The sequence below is a fragment of the Peromyscus maniculatus genome, chromosome 22, assembly GCF_049852395.1.
Source record: "Peromyscus maniculatus bairdii isolate BWxNUB_F1_BW_parent chromosome 22, HU_Pman_BW_mat_3.1, whole genome shotgun sequence".
NCBI lineage: Eukaryota > Metazoa > Chordata > Mammalia > Rodentia > Cricetidae > Peromyscus > Peromyscus maniculatus.
The window spans coordinates 57,668,254-57,692,359 of NC_134873.1; the positions used below are offsets into that span (position 1 = coordinate 57,668,254).

The 24,106-nt window shown below is 44.2% G+C and overlaps 1 long non-coding RNA gene across 1 annotated transcript in view; it reads left to right on the top strand.

The window, feature by feature from the left end:
* Window positions 1-347: 347 nt before the first annotated feature.
* The window catches only part of LOC121825096 (uncharacterized), a 29,351-nt gene continuing 5,592 nt past the window's right edge, over window positions 348-24,106 (top strand). Inside the window, exon 1 of the long non-coding RNA XR_013047231.1 lies at window positions 348-460. This is a non-coding gene — a long non-coding RNA (uncharacterized LOC121825096). The remainder of the gene's footprint in view (window positions 461-24,106) is intronic.

Below are 24,106 nucleotides of genomic sequence, written 5' to 3' on the forward strand. Positions count from 1 at the left end.
GCCAGGGTGGTGCTGGGAGTTTCAGGGTGGGAAAAAGAGAAGGAAGGGGGGGGGGAGAGAAAAAAAAATCACAATAGAACGATTCCAATGTCTTCCAGAGATTGAGCAGTGTAATAATGTTTATATCCCGAGGCTGTAGGGTAAGTTGGTCCCGGATGTAGTGACTCTTCCCTCCTAACACCAACTTCCCTCCTCTCCTAATTCTTCTAATTTTATCACCTGCCTCTCCTCCCCTTTTCCCCCTCCCCCCTGCTCCCCATTTCCTCCAGAAAGAATCTATAAAATGCTGCCTGAAGAGGTAGATTGTAGAATGGTGCATGGTTGTCATGGAAACACAGATTCCAAAACCCGAGTCCTACCAAGATAATAGGATCAGACCTTGGATGGGTCAGAGGCTAAGACTGCCCCTAGAATTTCGGGGTGAGAGAACCTTGGGGACAGAAAGTCTTTGGAGGTTCAGGTTGGTGTCCACAGAGAAAGGCTCAAGGAACGGTGTCGAAATAGCTGTTGCTTCTAATTTTAGACCATCTATTATCGTGTGTGCTGCCAGACGAATGTAGTAGAATGATGTAGATGAATGTAGCTGTCAGTGTATAGGGTTGGAAAATTAGAGTGGTTGCAGTGTTTTATTGCTGTTCTTTACTTATAAGTTGATAAAGTTCTTGTCTTTGAAGAATGGTCATGGCTCGAAGAAATTTTACCAGCCCTCCCGTATCACACGTGGTGAGTTGCTATTTCAAAAGAACAGAAAGCTCAGGCTAGGGAAGGAGGCTACCATGGAGCTGCTTTCCTGCCTCAGGTGCTTATGTGGATGGGATAACTTCCTTTCATATTTTTCCCCTCCAGATTTAGTAACAATACGTTTCTGTAGAGAACATCAAATTTTAATGAGCTCATCTCAGATTATCCTAGTATCTTGGCCTAGGCAGCAGGATGCCAATTCTGTCTCAGAGCGCATCTCTGGATACTCCTTTCCCCCTTGGTTATGGGAGCTTTTCCTCCCTCTTGGAGATGCCAAGCCTTCTCAGAGACTTGTCTGCCATCCTGCATGGGATGGAAATGTCTCTGTACTCTCTTGTAGTATTAAGGAGGCCACCGTACCTGAGACTATGTATTGTCCTGCATGGACGGGAGGCATGAGCCTATTAGGTAAAGACTGAACACCATGTAACACCATCTCTGACCTCTTTTTCGTTTGGGGAAAACCATCTCTTTCGTGGTTGCTCTGGGGTACTCACCCCTCTCTCCACTGCTTCTTCTACCTTGTCAATGCTCAGATGGATTCTCCTGTTACTCATCCCCAGCAGACTCAGATGACCTGACTACCAGGTGCCACATAATCCGGGACTTGTTCTTCTGTGATGTCGAGAGACTTTGCCCTTTAAACCAGAAGAGAATTTATAGCTCACTCCTTTGAGAGACACTCCTGACAATGTGCAGGGATTTTGATTCTGATATTCTGTATAAAAATACTCTCTTCCTCTCCGACTAGTTCACCAGTCAGAGAGATTGATAAATGGGAAGAGCTTGGTAAATGCTCCTGTCAGCTGATGTATTTCACTTGTAGGGTTTTTTTTGAGGCATGTATGACTTTACAGGGAGACGTGGCTGTCATCTGTGGCAATTCCATGACGGGCGGTGCTCACCCATATGTCTTTATCACATCCAGTGGGAGGAAGCCTCATTTACTCTCTCAGAGACCTTCACCAGACACTTACCCCCATGTTCCTCCTCTCAGGGCTGAGAAGCTCCAAGTCCACACTAGTAGTTATTTTCACTCAGTTTATGAGTGTGGTCAAGTCTTCTTATGATTAAAAAAAAAAAAGGAGGAATAAAAAAGGAGAGCAAGCCGACAGTCCTTAGAATTTCCCCTTCCTGTAAGAGTCTGTGTTGGCTCTGACACAAGCTAAAGTCATCTGAGAGGAGGGATCCTCAATTAAGAAAATGCTTCAGGCTGTAGGCAAGCTTGTAGGGCATCCTATTGACTAGTGATGGATGGGGTAGGGCCCAGCCTACTATGGGTGGTGCCATCCCTGGGCTGGTGGTCCCGGGTTCTATAAGAAAGCAGGCTGAGCAAGCCATGGGGAACAAGCCAGTAAGCAGCACTCCTCTTACTCATCAGTTCCTGCCTCCAGGTTCCTGCCCTGCTTGGGTTCCTGCCCTGACTTCCTTCAGTAATGGACAGTGCTGTGGAAGTGTAAGCCAAAAAACCCTTTCTCCCCAACTTGCTTTTTGGTCATGGTGTTTCGTGGCAGCAATAGAAACCCTGACTAAGACAGAGTCATTCCCAAGCATCCTTTCATGGACAATCTTACTTTGTAGAAAAGGGGGCAGGACACCATCTATATTTATTTTCTGTTTTAATAAATACATAAAACACCATTTTACTATTTTGATCACATTGTTCAGTGGATTTATGAGTGTCTCTGTATTGTCTTGTAACCATTATGAGCATCTAGTTTCAGACTTTAAAAAAAATCTTTTCAAACCCCCAAACTATCTTTATTAAATTTATTAAATCATAACTCATCTTTTCCCCCAACCCAGCACCTGGAAATCACCACTCTACTCCTCATCCATATGAACTTGATTACCCTAGATGCTTTGGGTGAAAGTGTACCTACCTCATGCATTAGCGGTCTTCTGTGTCTGGCTTACCTCAACATAATGTCTTCAAGGTTCATCTGTGCTGTAGCGTTGGCCAGAATTTACTTCCTTTCAAAGATCATGTACACTCCGCTGTCCATCCACATCTTACTTTGTTTGGCCATTGATGGACCCTTAGGTTTCTGCTTTTGGCTAATTTGACTAATACTGTTGTAAATGGACATTGGGATATCTGTCTGTTCAAGACCCAGCTTTCAATTGTTTGGAATATAGGCCATTCATTCAGCTAACCCATTGTTCACTTTTACGTTGTTTTTTTTTTTTGTTTTTTTTTGTTTTTTTTTGTATGCTTTTTTTTTAGATTTATTTATTATGTATAGTGTTCTGCCTGCATGTGTCCCTGCAGGCCAGAAGAGGGCGCCAGATCTCATTACAAGTGGTTGTGAGCCACCATGTGGTTGCCGGGAATTGAACTCAGGACCTCTGGAAGAGCTGTTGGTGCTCTTAACCACTGAGCCACCTCTCCAGCCCTCACTTTTACTTTTTAACAGTAATCACATACTAAGTTTTAAGTGTCAGAGAGTACTCTGTGACTCACGACACCAGCGGCCTCTCCCCTGCGTCTTTCCACTCTGCCCTTTCTGAAGAGTCCGCGCTTCAGATTCCGTAGCCGTTTGCACTTCTTTCCACATTTCTAAATGATGATTTACTGATTTTTCACATTTTGTTTTCCGCTGCCTTCTCACTATGGAGTATAAAGTCTTAAGTGCCGTTACAGTGGAGGGATTGAAATGAGCCCACAGTAAATCCTCCTGTCCATGCTTGGATGTCCCTGATCAAGAGACAGGATTTAGCTCTCTTCCCTTTGACCGTGGGAGGGCCCTGTGACTTGCTTTGAACAGTAGGCTATTCTGGCAATGACACTTCTAAAACCAGAGGGAAAAGATCTCCACCTTTGCTCTTGCCCTTGTGGGGCACTGCCCCGAGGTGCTCCCGTAGGTAAGCTCTGTCTTATCCGCAGGAGTGTGGTAGCCCACAGGAAACACAGGAGCATCGTGCCCTGGCTGAGGCCTGTAGCCTTGCCAGCTGCCAGCCAGCACTGGTCCTCAATATGAATGTGAAGCCGCTCTGTATGGTCTGTCTTTCCCGGGTCCCTGGGGTGATTGAAGGCATGCTCCTCTGAGTCCAACCCAAACTGCTAAGCTGTGTGCAGGTGAGATGGTAGTTGTTTTAAACCACTGCTTGGGGGTGGTATGTTTCACAGAAATAGATTCCTGACACGACATTTCATCACTCATACATATTTCATTTCCTTGTATCTCTGTCATGCATTTGATAACATGCATATTCACTCTTTTCATAGTTAGTAACTATGCTGATTCTGTTCAGTGTTGGGCACAGAGTTCCATACCAATGTTTTTTCTCCCGTGGGCTCCTTTTGGTTTTTCAGAAGTTCCTTTGCCTCTTTACACATTTTACTCAGTTTTCTTCCAATCTCTTGATAAGTTTTCCTACTTCCCTTATAACTCTATAAAACACCCCACGATCCATTCTTCCTTCCTATGAGCCTGCCATAAGATCTATCATTTTTATTTTCTTCTGGAGCGCTTCATCTCAGGGCCTTTTGCTGTCCTGTTTTAATCTGGAATGGTGGCTCTATAAAATGGCCGCCAGTTATTGCCTGGAGACTTCCTTCTTCTCGTATACAGAGTCCTTTCTGCCTCTTTTGCCCCGATCTCCTGTTAAAATGCCTCCCACGTTTCCTCTTTTTCTTTTTCAGTCACTCCTTTGTTTCTGCAGAAACTTTATCTGCTACAAGTTTCCCGAGAGAGCAAACATAGGAAGCATATTTTTAAAAAGATTTTTGCATATAGACAGTGGGCTCTTCCTCTATGTTTGAAGTCACTTTTTTTCTTAGCAGACAAGGAAATGGGTCTTACTGCGACAATTTCATACATATATCACTCTATGCTGTTTTTATTCCTTCCTCTGTCCTTCCCATTCCCTTCCCTCCCCTCCGCTGGTCCTTTTCCTAAGTACTAACTGCCCCCTTTCTGCTTTTCTAACATGCATATACCATGCCCTCCATGGTGCTTGGAATGTAATTGGCCCCCATGATCTTCTAGGGAGTGGTACTATTAGGAGGTGTGGCTTTATTGGAGTGGGTGTGGCTTTATTGGAGGAGGTGTGTCATTGTGGGGGTGGGCTTTGAGGTTTCCTATGCTCAAGATACCACCCAGTGTCACAGTCCATTTCCTGGTGCCTTCTGATCAAGATGTAGCCAGCACCATGTCTGCCTGAATGCCATCATGCTCCCCGCCATGATGATAATGGACTAATCCTCTGAACTATAAGTGAAATCACCCCAGTTAAATGTTTTCCTTTATAAGACAAGGTCATGGTGTCTCTCCACAGCAATAGAAACCCTGACTAAGACACCCTCCCCATTAGGTTCCTTTTCCCCTCTCGTAATGTCCTTTCTACTTTCATGTCATAAGTATATAGCACCATGCATAAAGACACACATAATTTTCATCTACATGTCATCTAGGAGAGAAAACATGGTATTTGTTTTTCTAAGTCCAGCTTACTTTGTTTAGCAGAATGATTTCCAGTTCCATCCATTTCCTGTAAATGTTATAATTTGATTTTTCTTTACAGCTGAACAAATCCCCATTGTGTGTGTGTTCCACGTTCTCTTTACATATGCATTGTGTACCTCAGCTGCTATGAAGAGGGCTGCAATGGCTATGTGAGTATCTTTTTTGTGTGCTGACAGAGGACTTTCGGGATACACACTCAGCAGTGGCATAACTGAATCCTACGGTGTGTCTATATTTAGGGTTTTGAGGAATCTGCATATTGGCCTTACCAGGTTCCATTACCACCTGCAGCGTATAAGCATTCCTTACCTCTACATCCTCATCAGCATTTGTTGTTTTCTGATCTCTTGGTGATAGCAATACTAACTGGGCTGATGGAATGTCAAAATAGATTTAATTTACCTTTTCCTTATGGCTGAGGGTGTTGAGTAACTTTTCCAAATATTAATTAGCCACTAACATTTTCCCCTTTCTATCTCTCTATTCAATTTATTAGCCCATTTATTAACTTGGTGGGTTTAAACGTTTTTTGAAATTTATTTTCACCTCCATCTCTCTGTCTGTAGGCATGCATGCCATGGTCCATGTGTGCAGGCCAGAAGATCATGTTGTGAATTAAGTTTTCTTATCCTGTTTGATCCGGGTCATGCAATAATGGGGGACAGACTATCAAAGTCTATTAAACCAGAAGCAAACTTTATTCTAGAAAATAAAAATAAAACACTGCGGACACAAAAGCTTATCAGCTAGCAGAGACCACAGCCAATGTTGGAATTCTGGGGCTGTGGCAATGGAGGCAGGTACTGGTCCCCTTTTATAGTGTCAGGCACGGGGTACATGCTAGGAATCAAGTACGACCATCAGGCATGGCATGCATGCTTGAAGTCACATAGAAACAACTATTAAAAATTAACTTTGGCCCAAGCAGTTGTTGGCTATAAGGGGCAAGGGGGTTAAAAGTTAACCCCTGACTGCTGACAAAGGAGCTGGCTGTAAGCAGACAGCCATTGTTAGCAGTGAACCTTTAGAGCTGATGATGGTCAGTTTTTATCTCTTAAGCTTATCATTTTATATTTCTATATTCCTGGACCCTTCAATCCCACCATTGGATGAGTTTCAGGGATGGAATCCAGGCCACCAGGTTTGCCTCACAAGCACCCTTATCCTTGGAGCCATCTCACAGGCCCTGGAGGATTTTGATTTATTTTTGTATGTAATATTTATAGCTCCTCCTGATTAGCCTGTACTGGACAAGTGTCTGATATTTATCTTCAGCAGATTCTCCTCACCCTCCTCATAATGGGAACCACCACTGTCCACCGTTAGTTTTCCTGTCTGTAGAGTAAGCAGGCTCTCCCAACCTCCCTGGCTTGTAGCACCTAACGTGGCTAATGTCCTAGCTGGGCTTGGGGATGGACAGGGTTTCTTCCAGAGTGTTGGGAGTTGGGAAAGCAATCACAGTGCTGAGAGCTGGTCATGCCTTTGAACTTTTGAACTGACTGAACATCAGTGGAGATCTGCAGCTGTGGAGGTCCCGAGTTCATGGACTCTACAGCGGTGAGCTTTCATGGCAGGTAGTTGGGTCCAGAGGTTGATCTACCTGCTGATTTCAGGCTCAAGGCTGTTGAACTGCGGCTTTAGTTCCAGTTGATGACCTCTGTTCCCAGACACCAAAGATGGGTCTAGCTTTCCCTAGACACGATTGCCTGGGCCATATCTCTGGCTTTCCTTACTCTGACTTGTCAGCATCTGGCCCATGTAATGGGTAGCTGTTCTAGCTATGACCTTGAAGCACTGCCCTAGAGAGGCAGCAGGTGACTGCTACACCTGTCTATGACCTTGAAGTAGATGCTCCTGGGGCGTGGCCGCTCGGGACACTTAAGACCTGGGATGCATGTATGTGGTACTCTCTTGGCTCTCTCCTGGTTTGGATGCCGGGACTGACCAGGCAGAGCTTGGACCAGGTAGATCAGTGTGACACAGAGCTCGGCTTTCCCGGACCCTATGATTAAATCTCCCATGCTGTAGTGAGTTACCCCCTAATAAATTCCTTTGCTCATTAAATAGACTCTGCGGATTTCCTGCTTTAGGCCTTTCTTATTTCCCAATGCAGTTTCTCACCTGGGGGCTGTGGTAGGTTGAACTCAGGTTCTCTTATTACAGTGTTCCTGGTTTCCAGGCCCCCGGGGTAGCTCAGGCTAAAACAACGGGCTCTCTCTCAAGATGGCGCCTGGCAGGTACTGTCTGGACTGATGATGTGTCTCTCTACTGCTGAGTGGAGTAGTCTATGCTCAGTGAACCTGCAACCAGTTCTGCTACTGGTGAGGCTGTGGGCTTGTCCTGTGGGCGGCCACGCCAACTTCTATTTACCAGGGCTACTTTTCAGGTGAGGCTTTTGCCTCCAGGCCCCCAGGTGGAGTTGTGCCGGGCTTGCCTTTCTTCTTTTTGGTGCTCTGAGCTTTTCCTTTTGCAATTTTCAGCTGTCCTACCATCCATTTCCTGGACCTCTGACTCTCTTTCTCGCTTTCTTTCTTTGTAACGGAGTCCATTCGTCTTCCGAGTTTGACACTTCATTTTGTCACACAGAGGCAGCATCCAGTCCCCCATCTTACCAGGAAGTTGACCTCTACTCTGGAGTCACAGTGTGGCTGGGAATAGAATTACACATTGGGCATAATTTCCTCAGAGGAGACTGTGGTCTTGTCTGCTCGCCTTGTAGTGAACAAGACTGTCCTTGTACCCAACTTTGGATCTCCACATTCTCCTCTAGAGTGTGTGGTGACACCACATGATGCTGTCTGGATAGAATAGACCAGACTGTCCCTGCCCTGCCTGTGGACACTGACCTCTTTAAACACAGCCCAAATTGCATTCTGTTCTATGAGGAGAAAGCACATTGCATTTGTGATTCCTAGTGCTTTCTGCTTATGTTATCCATGCACACGTTCTGCGCCTTGCACTGGAACGTGGGGTTTGTTTCTGTTTAAATACATCTGGTTAGCTTGTAATAACCATGTCACCTTATATTTTGCTACAAATACCAATCCTGCCCATCTAGTGGATTCTCCCATCCTCCAGACTTGTGACATTAAAATAACATTAGTTTGAATTATCAACTTGTACCCGGTGTGGCTAGAATTTGAAGAACATTTGTTAGAACTGAATTCTCTCTGCAGGCTGTTTTTCCTCTGATATTATTTCCCTGTGAATGCCTGCTTATGGGCTTGAATTTCACCCAGTGTTATGGATCACAGAAAAAACATAGGGTAAGAAAACCAACTTCTGAGCCATCACATAATTAATATCGTTTCTCTAAGAAATAACATATTTTTTCATTCTAGAATAGAGGCCACAGTCCTGTTCACACACCTACTCCAATATTTGCTGTCTGTTTTGCAGCTTATATCAGATACTAGACAACTAGAAGCAGATTCTCTTTGTCTATCTAAACAGTTTGAAAAGCTGTGGACATCTACGCAGGTGCACGGGCCATGCTTCATACTTGCTGGGGTTTGGACATAGTTTGCATTGTCTCCAATGCAATTCCTTTTGTGAGGTATAAAGAGGGTGGACACTTAGTCTGACTGTGGTGTACAGAGGTTGGAACTTCGCAAAGCGTTTAGCTTTAGATCATAGGAGGGGCTTCTGTGATTGAATCCTCATGGCCTTAGAAGGAGAGAGACCAGATAGACTTACCACTGGTATCCAGTCTCTGTTTCTTATCATTGCCATGCAATGTTACACTGCTACGAGACTCTGCAAACAAGATGACCCCGACACAAACAGTCTCCCAACCTCCGGAACCGTGAGCTCATGCTTCTTTCTTTATAAAGATAGCCTCTCTAAAGTATTTCATTATTGTAACATAGAATAGATCAGAACTTCTCTCTCATGCTGTCCTTCCACCCAACAAGCTTCCTTGGTGAGCATTTTTTCCCCCTGTATGTGAGCCTTCCCTAGTGCTAGCTCTTGTTTCTAGAATACTTCTCTCTCCTCCATTCTCTTTAGGCGTGTGTGTGTGTGTGTGTGTGGTGTGTGTGTGTGTGTGTGTGGTGTGTGTGTGTGTGTGTGTGTGTGTGTGTGTGTGTGTGTGTGTAGCTTAAAATTCACATCCTTATTCCAGATTCAGCAGAGGCTCACTTTCTATTCACCTTGAATTTTTAAAATACTTATTACATCATCAACTTTAAAAAGAATATTGTGAGATGGATTGTAAACTCCCTGGGTGCAGGGGTCCATGTTTGGTTTTCCTGTGAGATTCCTTCCTCATTCTTCCTCATAATACTAGTTATTAATCTAGTTGAGTCGACATTTCAGAAAACTTAAGAAAGGAAACATATCAGGAAGCAGGGGGAGGCATCATACTTTTTCTTTCCAAACACACACACACACACACACACACACACACCATACATACACACAGATTACACACACATGCACATACATGCACACATGTGTGCACAGATGCTCACACACACCATCCACACACATACACATACAAACCTATACATTCACATACCCTTTACGCACATGTGCATACAGGCACATGCACAGATGCTCATACACACCATACACACACACACACACACACACACACACACACACACACATATGCTTTTTGAAACCTTTAGAGGAACTTTTCTCAGAGCTCCTTCACTTCCTGCCAAAACGTTCTACGTGTAAGTTGAGAGCTTGTCATGCTGAGAACTTCCACTGCCTCTCTGAGGAGTCGACAGACAGCGGAGGGCTGTACGACACAGGATATGTTGGACGCCCATTCCCCACCCTCAGGTCCCTTCCACCTGCAGGGGCAGAGGTCGAGCCGTGAAATTGCACTTTCCAAGACTTCACAGAGCACATTTTGGTATCTTTTTTTTCAGCCTCAACACAGGGTGCACGATTAGATTTTTTTCCATACTTCATACTTGGAGTTTTTTCTTCTTCTTTCAGGAGTAAAGGAGGGTGTCCTTGGATATTTTAGAAGAGATTTTTTTTAATTGGTGTTTAGTAATATCGCTTTCAATCACTGGTTTCCAGGCGGCCATACTTTCCCCTTTTGCTGCTCTCATTCTTCTCAGTAGCTGCTGGATCGATACTGAAGGATTAGCTTCGACACATTTGAAAAAGTCCAGGTTATGATTTGCTTAGGCAGCCTGCCTTTCCTTGCCCAGTCCCTTCCCAGGCAGTGAAACCCTCCACCTCATCTGAATACATATTTGACATTTATCAGAACCCTAGCTTGACCTGTGAGAATGAGTGCCATACCTGCTTCCAGAGGAAGCATTCCTGACCTTTTAACCATGCTGTAGACTCACTGGAGTGAGACTCAGAATTCACTTTGAAAGGGATCTGGTCATCGTCTCTGCTCCTGACTCGAAAGGAGTGTCTTTGCTATTGATGGTGGCCCACTCACTCCACACATGACCTGATAGTTTATGCTAATGAGGTGACTCAAGATGGGGATCTTTCTAATACAGAAAAACCAAGCATGCAGTTAGGTGGTTTGGGTTGTGAGATTCTCCTGATGCAGCCATTCCAGTGTGATGAATCCCTCAATACTCTGGACACATCCTGGACACTTGGGACATCATCCTGGCTCACAGAGATCCATTTGAGTGATCGTGCATAAGTGCTGGGCGGCTGGGGTCCGGGTCCCAGGAGATGATGGGAGCTTTGCACATAGATCTTGCAGACCATGCTCTCTGCTCTCCTCAGCTGACTCTAATCAGGGTCCTAACACAGTAGTAGTTGTAAGAGCTTTCCTGAGTTCTGTGGCATGTTAGAGACTCCATGGAACTCAAGCGTGATGGTGGATATTGCTGTTTTTATAGAGGTGTTTGATATTCGAATTGCCTTAAGGACTTCCATGTTCGAGATAGTATCTGAGGTCTATAGGTCTATAGGTCTTTAGTTGTAGGAAACAGAAAATACCTGAGTGTGGTGGCATCTACCTCTAATGTTAGAACTTGGGAAGTGTAGGCTCCCTTCCATCCTGCTGTGGTTTGAATGAAAATGGCCGAATAGGCTCATATATTTGAATGCTTGGTCCTGGTTAGTGGACTATCCGGGAAGGATTAGGAGGTGTGGCCTTGTTGAAGTAGGTGTGGTCTTGTGTGTCTCCAGTCTTGCTCTTTCTCTCTCTGCTGGCAACGTGCTGACCAGGTGTGAGCTCTCAGCTACTGCTCCAGTGCCATATTTGCTAGCATTCTCTACAATGACGATCGTGGACTAACCTCTGAAACTACAAGCAAGCCCCAGTTAAATGCTCCATTTTATCAGTTGCCTTGGTCATGGTGCCTCTTCATAGCAATGGAGAAGTATCTAAAACAGACCCTATTTCAAAACTCTATGTGCTTATTCTGCTAGTGGTTTACCTAGCATGTATGAAGTTGTTGCTTTAATCCCTAGCACCACATAAAACAAGGCAAGGTGGTGCAAAGCTGTAATCCCAGTCCTTGGTAGGTGGAGGCAGAAGAATCAGAAATTCAAGGTTGTCTTTAGTACTTAGCATGTTCAAGGCCAGTTTGGGCTTCATGAGATCTTGTCTCCAACACACACACACACACACACACACACACACACACACACACACACACACCTCCAACAGCTGAGGCTGTGCATCACTGGTAGACGACTTGCTTAGCATAGCATGGCCAAGGCCTTAGGTTTGATCACAACATTGAAAAAAAAAGTAGAAAAAAAAATCAAACAAAAAACGTTTATGTCAGATGATGAAACCCAGATCATGAAAATAATTGTTTCAAAACCTCATTTCTCCTACATAAAGTCACATAAAGAGACAGGCCATTCATTTGACAAGGATATTGACATTTTCTTTAACCTAGAGGTCTAGCATGGATATCATGATTTCAGACCTCATTAGAGGTTGGGCAGCTGATACAGAGAACTGAGAACTTGCTGTGTGGACACTCCGTGCAGGCTGACTTCCCGGCTACCCCCCTCATGCTGTGCTCAGGGGCTGACTTCCTGGTTACCCCCCTCATGCTGTGCTCAGGGGCTGACTTCCTGCTTACCCCCCTCATGCTGTGCTCTGGGGCTGACTTCCTGGTTACCCCCCTCATGCTGTGCTCTGGGGCTGACTTCCTGGTTACTCCCCTCATGCTGTGCTCTGGGGCTGACTTCCTGCTTACCCCCCTCATGCTGTGCTCTGGGGCTGACTTCCTGGTTACCCCCCTCATGTTGTGCTCTGGGGCTGACTTCAGACTGTTGAGGGGATGGTCTGTTCCTTTGAGCTAGCTTTAAAAGGACTGTTAGTAAGTTGATCTGCGGTTCTTGGGTCACCATGGCTCTCAGTAGCAGGATTGTGGAGGGACTTGTGATTTTCCCTCAGTCTCAAGCTGAGCACAGACAGCTGGAATCAAGACTTCAGGATGACATTTCCTCTTTACAGGATCACAAAAAGCTCTTTGCCTCCCACAAGCAGGTCTGAGTGCTTGGACTACAGGCATGCACCATTAAGCCCGGCTTATGACTCCATTCCTTAAAATTTTCTGGAGTGGGTGACACAGGCCACCTTTCCTCTTAGTTTAAGTTTTAGCCTATTCTGGTCATTTGTCACAGGCCATCTACTTCCCAATTCCCACAATTTCCGTGTGGCCATCATTTTAACAGGATTCGAGGAGAAGCGAAGAGAAATGTACTTGCTTAGTCTGTCATGTTTAAGTAGACGCCTCATCAGTTGTATTTTAATTGCAATAAATCCCATCCGTTCCTGCCATTCATGTGAGTCTCTTGAACTGCTAAGGGGTGGTCAAAAGGAAAGGATGGATGTATTTGTGTGCACACTTCCGTTTCTCTACCTCTTTTTTGTGAGACAGGATCTTATACTGTAGGCCAAGCTGATTTAGAACTCCCTATGTATTCCAAGCTGGCCTCAAACATGCAGTTATCCTCCTGCCTCAGCCTCATCAATGTCTCTGTGGTTATGTGAGGTTCTAATAGTGTGTGTGTGTGTGTGTGTGTGTGTGTGTGTGTGTGTGTGTGTGTGTGTTGGTCAAAATGACAGCAGCATGTTTGATGAAGAACTGTAAGTACATATAAATGTTACTTGTGAGGATTTGGAAGGGAAGACAGACAGGCAAAGAAGAGGAAGAAGCCCAGTTTCCAAGTCTGATGGTGTTCAGGATGCAGTTTCCCCAAAGTAGGGCACATCTGCATTGGAGGAAAGAACAGAGGCAGGAAGGCATCTATGACCTTCTCCCACCATCTTCTGAGGCCGGCCACGAAGTTTTCTGACCTTCTTCTGCACCTCATAAGACCCTAATGGTAGAGGCATCTACCCTACACTAAAGGAATCCTTCTCTCCGGCCTACCAAAGAGAAGACTCTGAATAAACCGGTCTTCCTAAGGTCTCTCTCTATATAACTGTTGAATCATGCCCCCCACCCCGTGTCCAGTCATGACTCTCCACAACTTCCCATGACCCTGTCTAACAGTACAGGAATTCACAGGCTCCTTTGTTGCAGTGGGTGTTCAATTCTGAATCTTCCATGTCACATGAAACACATTTACATACGCTGGTCTGCTTTTAAAAATGCTTATCGCTTGTTCAAAGGGCCCAGTCACAAACATTTAAATGGATGGGGTGGCGTTCTACCTTGGTGGAGCCTTCCTTTTCTCAGCCTGAGCCCTTAGCTCATCTTGTCACAACAGAAACACAGGGAACAGATCTGAAAATGGGGAAAGGTGAGAGGTTCAACTTTGTCCTCTACAGTGCTTTTTAAACTCTGTTATGACTGCAAAGGTCCACTGTGTGCTTTCCTTCCACACAGTGCTCTCTGTTGCTGCCTATTCCTCGCATGGATTCTGAAAATATAGACTGCCTTCTATTTATAGCAAGTCACTGTATCACTTAATTTCTCTACTACCTTTTAATGGAGGTTTAGGATTTTCTTTATGTGGTAGATGAAGGAAGCAAAACTAATAGTTCATAAGTACAAGGATTTAGAGAGATAATAGTAAAGAAGGTGTACCACATTCCTATTATAACCAATACTATGTTATCAACATATAAGTACACCTAGAAAGTAATGTAATTATCATTGATTGTATTAAATGTAAGGGAAATGATGGGCAGTGACACTTAGGAGCTTGATGAAGGTCACATGACTAGAATCTAGTCTTCTAAATGTCCGTCAGGTTTTCCTATCTCACTGATTTTTTTTCCTCAGTACTGTACATTTTTCAAATACGTCACAGCACCTTATAAAGTAGGTAAGGTAAGCCGTTTAATCTACATTTTGCATATGCGCAAACTGATATGAAGAGTGTGATGGTTTGAATGAGAATGGTCCCATGGTCCCCAGTTAGTAGAACTGTTTGGGAAGGATGAGGAGGTGTGGCCTTGTTGGAAGAGATGTGTCACATGAGGTTTCAAAAGACTCACGAAATGCCAAGTCTCTCTCTCTGTCTCTATTGTTTTTGTTTGTTTGTTTTTATTTTTACTTTTTTTTGAGACAGGGTTTCTCTGTGTAGCTTTTGGGGCCTGTCCTGGAACTCACTTTGTAGACCAGGCTGGCCTTGAACTCACAGAGATTCACCTTCCTCTGCCTTCTGAGTACTGGGATTAAAGGTGTGCACCACCACCAACTGGCCCTCTCTGTCTCTTGCTTGCAAATCAAGATGTGAGTTCTCAGCTGTTTATAGACTCTAACCCCTGGAAATTGTAACCCAACTGCATGATTATTTTATAAGTTGCTTTGGTCATGGTATTTTATGACAGCAATAAAAAAGTAAATAAGACAAAGAGCTAATCTCAAAGATCCCCCAATAAATGTTATTTTAAGATAGATGTGAATGTCTACCTCAATTTCTTAGTAGTTTTGTTCTATAAGATAGAAAAAAAGGTTCTCAAGAGAGAAAGAGAAAAAGTCATCATTTATTGAGCTTCTAGGGTATGTCAGACAGTCAGACACTATTTCAGGACATCAGATGATCTTCTCTATTCTCTAGTCCTGACTGAGTGCTGAGCAGCTGCTGATTTATATCACCATTGTACCCGAAGCCCAGAGAAGCCATAGAAGTTTCATATTGCCACATAGATAATCAGGTTATCCATAAACGTATCTGTGGTGTCCAGTTTTAATTATTACCTTGATATAATGTAGAATCATCTGTGAGGAGAGTCTCAATGAGGGGCTGTCTAGATGAGGCTGGCCTGTGGTCATGTCTGTGGGGGATTGTCTTGATTACTAACCGATGTGGGAAAATCCAGTCGACTACAGGTAGCACCATTCCCTAGGCAGGGTCCCTGGATGTGTAAGTGTAAGATGGTACTGAGCAGGAATGGCATATGTGGATTTCTTCTCTCTGCGTTTGACTGTGGGTATGATGTGATTAGCTGTTTTAGGTCCCTGCCACCGTGTTTTCCTGACAATGATGGACTGTGACCTGAAAATGTAAGCCAAGCAAACCCTTTCTCATTACACTGCTGTGTGCCAGGGTATTTTATCACAGCAACAGAAATGAAGCTAGAATAGCGTCCATTTTGTGTAATGCTCGACAAACCTGATATTCGGCTCCAAGAGTGTATTCTTTTAGATCCCACAGGAATGCATGTGGAGGACATTTTTCCCAGTGCCTGTACCTTATCACTGAAACATCAGCGGCTTCTGAGAAAGGAAACCAAAGATAAGTTTCTCAGCAACTACTTGCCAGATTCTCCTCGTTACAGAGCATGGCCATGTATTCTCCTCCTGTTCTGGGAGAAGGATAAATTGTATGTTTGAGGAAATGTTTCTTTAGTGCCTACTTAACTAAAGGCTTTCTTTTCTTTTCTCTTCTCTTCTTTTCTTCCCTCTGAGTCCATAGACAATCTCTTTAACTGTTCTCCCTGTCTCCTCTGTATTGAAATAACCATGCTATGAAAGTTACAAATGAAAAAAAAAAACTTCATTATTCTACTAAAATCTCTGTTTCAGAGTTTATTCCGTTGGTCTGGATTTACTCAAAAGTATCATAAATAAAAGATTTAAATAGAAAATGCATTTGATATGGAAATCCAGTAGTTAAGAGGTCCACAAAACTCACCAGATGTCTGTGAGAAAAACTAGCAGTTCAGGTGGGTAAATATTTATTGCCTTCTAGAGGGCAATATGAGCTACTTGAGAGCCATGAAAAATAAATAAATAAAGAAACTCTGTTGAGTCTGTATTGGGGAAAGAGAGTATAGGGTTTCTGACTTCATAGTCAGGAAAAGAAGCAGAAACAAAGCCTCTGCTAATCAAAAAGATGCTTCATCATGTTACTCTCCTGCCTCAAGCTATCTTCTTCTAAATATAATCACACACATACATATATGTATATATATTTGTTTACGATGGTAACCCCCATCCCACCCTGTAAATATAATCACACACATATACTTATGATGGTAACCCCTTACCCCACCCAGCAAAGGAGTTCAAGCTGTGTGCCCAGAGAATGACCCGAGAAGCTTAATTACTGAATTTTAGAGAATATGACTTGCAGGGTTGTTTCTGGAAACACAGAGCAGCGGTTGTCACGGGTGATGTGAGTGAGTCAGCGTTCATGTCCAAGCATAGTCTTCACACAGCTCACAGCCTTGCCGGGACAGAACCTCTGATACACAAGTGGGAATTTCTTCCATCCACTTCCATCTCCACAAAACCATCCAAACACATCCCTCAGCTTATTGCATTGGAGACATTTTCCCAGTGGGATTGTTGCCTTGTTTCTTTTCTCCTTTATTTATTTAATTTATGACAAGGTCTTGCCACATATTTGAGGGGGGACTTTGAACTTCTGGAGTGCTGGGACTGTGGGCATGCACCATCATACCAGGTCCGCTTTGTTCATTCTGCTAAAAGAACTAAACCCAAACAAACAACCATATAGCTCCATAGTCTGAGTTTTCTTTCCCATGGGAGGTGGTTCTAAAAATGCTTTTGTTTCTTTCTTTCCTTCAGAACACACCAGGCACATTTTTACACATGAGCATCCAGGGATGTCCTGCCTGAGAACTGGGGCTGCACTGTGAGAAAGAGAAAGAGAAAAGGCATGTCTTTGTTGTCACCCGCATTAGAGGATCAGGCTGTCAGAGGGGGAGACAGGAGCAAGTCTACCTGACTTCCTGTCTGCAGTGGGGGTGGGGTGGAGGTGGGGATGGGCAGCTGTTGTTGATGGGTTGTAGAGAGAAGACGCGGTGCAAGAGCCTCATATAAATGGACGGAAGTCCAGGGGACAGGCATGATTTAAGTTAGCTCTGAGACCAGCTGTACCTAGACAGACAGGGAGGAAATCCTAGGTAGCAGAGAACAATATGGAACAAATATGCTAGGCTGAACAGTGGTTGAATTATGAGATGGTAAATCAGACACAGTGACCTACTTGAATCTATTAGAGTCATCTTTGGGAGAAAAGAGAGCAAATTCTATCCTTTTCTCCCTCCCTCCCTCCCTCCCTCCCTCCCTCTCTCTCTCTCTCTCTCTTTCTCATTCTCCAGGATCTTACTATGTAGCTCTGGTTGTCCTGGAACTCACTAGGTAGTCTTGGCTTCAAGACGAACGGAGGTCCACCTGCCTCTTGCCTACGAAGTGCTGGGATTAAAGGCGCGCGTCACCAAACCCAGCCGAGGACAAATCTTCCAAGCCCACACCCGCAGTCTTTCCTAGCCCTGAGTCACCCAACACATTGTTAATCACAGTTACTCCTGACTGCTGCCTCTGGGGGAACTCCTTTCCTGCCGTGTGTGTGCCAGGGTCAGAGTCTCACTTTCTCAGAGAAGTACCAGCATATCAATGGAAGAAAGCACCTTTCAGAGTTATAGAGCATGCGTGTGTTCATGAGGGAAGAGTGCAGTCCCTAGACCTTGGCACCAAACCTAGATAGCTGGGTCAGCATTTCCTCGGCACTAATTTCCTCCTTGGAGAATCTTACATTGTATTTCAAGATTATGTAAAGAGTGTTTTAGCGACGTAACAGGAATGCTTAGTTATCTCTTTATTGGGGAGTAAATTAGATGGTTATAAAGTTAAATAAAACCCAGAAAGTTCTGACTGCCTTTTTAAAGAATCCTTTGTCAAAACAAATAGCCTTGAAGTGAGCATAAAATCTTAAATGACATTGGCTCTAATGAAACACCACGGAGCCTAATGAAGCTGACGCGCTGTGAGCACCCGGAAAGCCAGGCTGCTTTTATCTATGTGGAATGTTCATGTCCTTGCTTGTCTCCTTATCACACCGTGGTAACGTCATTCGGAGAAGGACTGCTAATAACAAACAAAAATGTCACAGCCTCCAGCTAACCAACAATGCTGAGTATCCCCAGAAGTTAGATGGGATCAGTCGTCCAGGCTAGAAGGCTCTGGGCGGGAAGAGCAAGACCAGGGATGTCTCTGATACTCTTCTTGGGCACAGCAAATGCTGGAACAAAGACTCCAGGATTCCTCATTGCTACATATAAGTCAGGCAGACTAGGGCTTCTCAGTTAATCTTGGTCTTTTTTCCTCCACCTTATCCCAAACCACTTAACATTTAAAGTTACTGCATTTTAGCTGTTTTCCTCAAAGTACCTCCTGAGTCCCACATATCTATTCCCTGCTACAGCCACCAGCTCAGCTTGTTTTCTTGACCTCATCCCTGGACTTACGTTCTTTATGACGTCAGGCTCACTACCCTTTATCTCATGCACAGAGTCGTCAGCTTAACCATCTTAAAGCCCAGGTTGCCCTGTCGTTCCCTTGAACAGAGCCCACAGGCTAATCCTGACAGTTAAGTCTTTTTTTTTTTTTTTAAATCTCCTTGTTTTCCCAATTTAATCTCTTGACATTCCCTATGTGGATATGGGGCCACCACTTCTATTTAAACATGTTTTGCTCCTTTCCCCAACATTTTCTTATCTACTGGCAGCCTACTTACAATCCTTTTCCTTATTGCTTATGCAATTGCGTATAGGGAGTGGTTTTTCACCTTTCCAATCTGATGTAAGCCCTGAAACCTCATCCCAGGAATTGCGAATCCAGAGGGTTCACTGACCCGCAAATCTCCATTCATGAACTTGTTAAGAGAACACTGACCTTCAGCCAAGAATTGTTGCTCACGTTCAAGGCCCAAATCCTCAAATCTTCACGGCACTTTCCTAAACCGGTCTATCCGATCCTGACAATGCCACCACACAGGATGGTGTGGTCTCTTCTCCACAGACCACTGTTATCGTTCTCTTCCCTGGGCACTTACTGAAGACCAGTGCTTTCTGTGTGTATTCTGTAGTCCTCCAAGTAACTAACCACCCCTTGATGGCTAGAGCTGCTCTTTACCTCTCTGGCTTGTCTATAACTTAGTGTACGCTGCTTTGATTCAGTTGAAGAATAGAATCTGGCCTGTGCAGGAAGCCAGTGGATGCTTCTTTCTTCATCCACTCTAGAGCCTAGAGAACCCGTTCTGGAGAGGACTGTAAAGGAGGAACAGCACAGGATCTTGACAAAACTGTGAAGACTGTGGGTGTGCCCACTTTCCTGTATCTCTTCCCGAGTCTCCTTACATTTCGTACGTCACCATTCCTGTCCCAACCTGAATCTGTACTTGGGAGAAACTACAATTTGTTTGGCTCCCGGCTAAATGGTAGCACTGCTATTGTTTCTTTGGAGATTATTTATAATTAATTCTTGTTTCTCGTTGTAACAAGAAAGACCAAGTTTTCTAGTAAAGATAATCAAGGTATCTGATAATGTGTAAGGATGACTCATTCTTAAGTTCACATTGTGCAGTTTAACGTCTGTACCACCCTTGGCACCCTCAACACGGTTACATATAGACACATACAAATACACACACGGAGACACATATACACACAAATGCACGGACACATACACAGACACACACAGACATATACACAAATACACACACAGACATACACAGACACACACAAACACATACACAGATAGACACACAGAGAGACATATACACAGACACAGAAACACACACACACACACACACACACACACACACACACACACACACACGCTTGGAACTGGTTTATGCAAAATGGATCTAGAGTCTTAACATTAATTAAAGCGACCTGATTTCCTTAAGTGACCCAAATGTCCTAAACCACAAAGTCTCCTCTACATTGCCCTCATGTTTTCCGGCAGAGAAGGAATTTAAGGAGGACTGACGAGGGGCTGAGGGGTTTTATGAGCAATGCATCGTAGGTTCAAGATTAAGCGGTCAAACAGAAGTAACAGCTGCAAGAGAATGCGCGGCTGTGAAGCCCACCACAGCAGCAAAGGCATTCCGTGCATTACAGGCAGCCAGCGGCGCTGCACAAGCTAATCTGGGTGACAGAGCCTCTGGACAAACTGTGCTCTTTGCTTACACCATGGGATTTATGGAGTACCATAAAATGGTGATGGATTTCACCCCAGCAGGCAAACAAGAAGCAATGTTGCTGGAGGAAACCACGCTCGTGTTATACGTGGGCAGTAAAGACTTACTATCGAAACCACACCGCACCATATACAAAATGAGGCAAGACACGTCGGTGGAAGGAGGGGATGATGTCTCCCGCCTGCTGCAGCCCTCTCAGAACACTGGCCCTAAGTAGAAGGGTTAAAGGTAAAGTCAATGCCATGGCCACCTTCACAGTTTATGAACCACTTCATAAGCCTTCCAGCTCTGCTTCTACTAAGGAAAAATGACTATGACTAGACTTCCTGTTTGACAGATAGGACCAAACAAGATTGATTTGGTTTACCTATCACTATAGATTTTGATTCTTTATTTCAAAAAGCGAAAACTTTTATTTATTTGCATGTGTATGTGATGTGCACTCATGTATATTCACATGCGTGTAGGCACACAAGTGAGTATGGGTGTGTGGACGTGTGTGAAAGCCAAGGGTGATGTTTGGTGCCTTCTTTGACTGCTTTCCACCTGAAATATTAGGTCAAGTTCTGCCACTTGAGCCCAGTGCTTGATGATTTGCCTAGTCTCACTAGTTAGCTTGATCTGGGGATCCCATGATCCACCTCTCATGCACTGGGGCTACAGGCAGGCTGCCATGCCTGCCTAGTGTTTATCTGGATGCTGGTGATCCAAATGTCGGCCCTCAGATCTGCTTGACCCAGTGAACCATCTCCTGGCTCCTTGCTCCCTAGGATTTAATTCTTATTTCACAGTTGGGATAGGCCGTTCTCAACTTTGCCCTTATGTAGTCCTGGTTTCAAGAGGAGACCCTATTGCTGGGGACCAAGTAAGTTCCCTCTGTCTGGAGTTTGCTTGGCCAGATCACCAAGCAGGCTGCAGAAGGTAGAATATGAAAGCAATACTGGATGAAGGAAAAGAATCTGTCACGCATTCCCACCGTTGACATCTTGGCATAATGACCAAATGTTCAGCTATTGAAGCGAACATGCAGGATTTGGGCCTTAGGACACAAGGAGACATGGTCACGTGGGGGAAATGTCCAGGTTGTCAACAACCCTTCCAGCAGGGTGCACCAATGCGGTCCTTTGGATTTGAGAATGATTTCATACAAGTGACTCGTGGTCATTACTGAGAACTACCAACCAGTCAGGAAAGCCCCTTTCTGGGAAGCTTCTGAATGTCACCAAGCAGCTTGCCTGTGTGCAATCACCAAGAGTCATTATAAAAAGATAAAAAAAAATGGCCCCGTTTGCATCTTATGAGAAGCCTAACGGATTTCTAGAATGTTCTCTTTTACTTAAGTTACCATTTAAGTTTAGAAATTCTATTTCTGTTGCTTGCAACCAAGCTAAGCTCGCTGTCGGAGTGCCTGCTGATATTTGGAAAGTTCAGGTCTGAGCAGTTGTTAACGAGTGTCACCATTGTTCTTTCTAAGAAAATAAAAAGGGAGCTGGGGAGATGGTTCAGCCAGAAGCGTGTCAGCTCAACAAGCTTGAGGCCCCAGGTTCAGATCCCCAGAGCATACACCCCAAACCAGTTGCAGTGGCATGCCCATGCAGTCCTAGTGCTGCAGGTGGACCCCAGGAGCTCCCTGGTCGCAGGTTCATTTTCAGTGAGAGACTCAAAGAATAAAGGTGTAGGGTGATCGAAGAGATATACAGTGTTGGCTTCTGGTTTCTACCTGCACCCACATGATATGCACACATCTCCACATAAATGTGTATATACTCAAGCCACCAATCACACACACACACACACACACACACACACACACACACACACACACACACACACACAGTGGTGGTTTGAAATCAAATGGCCTCCAAAGGGAGTGGCACTGTTGGGAGGTGTGGCTTTGTTGGAGTGGGTGTGGCCTTGTTGGAGGAAGTGCGTCACTACAGAGGCAGGCCCAGTGTTTCAGTTCATTTCCCTGTTGCCTGCCTGCCACCATGTCCCACCGTGATGATGATAATGGACTAAACTTCTGAAAATGTAAGCCACCCCAAGTAAATGTTTTTCCTTTATAAGAGTTGCCGTGGTCATGGTGTCTCTTCACAGCAATAGAAACCCTAACTATGGATCTATTTGTAATCTTTTACATATTGACATCCAGGTATGCCAGCACCATTTGTTGAAGATACTTTCTTTTTTCCATTGTATAGTTTTGGTTTCTTTGTCAAAAATCAGGTGTTCATATGTGTGTGGATTAATGTCAGGGTCTTCAATTCGATTCCATTGGTCTGTATGTCGGTTTTTATGCCGGTACCAAGCTGTTTTTATTACTATAGCTCTTTAGTAGAGCTTGAGGTCTGGGATGGTGATGCCTCCAGAAGTTGCTTTATTATACAGGACTCTTTTAGCTATCCTGGGTCTTTTGTTTTTCCATATGAAGTTGAGTATTTTTCTTTCCAAGTCTATGAAGAATTGTGTTGGGATTTTGATGGGAATTGCATTGAATCTGTAGATTGCTTTTGGTAAGGTTGCCATTTTATGTTAATCCTACCTATCCATGAGCATGGGAGATCCTTCCATTTTCTGATATCTTCTTAAATTTCTTTCTTTAGAGATTCAAAGTTCTTATCAAACAGGTCCTTCACTTGTTTATTTAGTGTTATCCCAAGGTATTTTATAATATTTGTGGCTATTGTAAAGGGTGATGTTTCTCTGACTTCTTTCTCAGCCCTTTTATCATTTGTGTATAGGAGGGCTACTGATTTTTTTGAGTTGATCTTGTATCTTGCCACTTTACTGAAGGAGTTTATCACCTGTAGGAGTTCCCTGGTAGAATTTTGGGGTCACTTATGCATACTATCATATCATCTGCAAATTGTGAAAGTTTGACTTCTTCCTTTCCAATTTGTATCCCCTTGATCTCCTTATGTTGCCTTATTGCTCTAGCTAGAACTTCAAGTACTATATTGAATAAGTGTGGGGAGAGTGGACAGCCTTGTCTTGTTCCTGATTTTAGTGGAATCGCTTTGAGTTTCTCTCCGTTTAATTTGGTGGCTGTTGGCTTGCTGTAAATTGCCTTTATTGTGTTTAGGAATGTTCCTTGTATTCCCAACTATGACACCCACACAGAAGTTAAAGACACAGGAATATGTTGCGTGTACACGATAAGATGCTTTGATGTCTTGGGCATGTGGTTGGGGCTAATGTATTCGTGCTGGTGAGTATGGACATCAATTATTTTTTGTTGCAGATTGAGAACTGCAGTAGTGGAAGAAGGTTCTTCTCACTGAGAGTGCAGCCTACTCAGTCATGTGGAACTGATGCAACCGTGCTTTGGCTGTAAACAGAGCGGCTCCTAATGCAGCCTCGCGGACCTTGTTACACTTGGAAATGACCAGAACCATACCATTTCTATTGCACTATCATTGCTTCTGCCCTGAATCAAATGAGTTTTCTGACGTGCCCTGGGATTTCCTGCCTAAAATTGGAAACAGTCACTAAGAGCAGGCAGAGGACTCCAGAGGGCAAGACCATTGTCA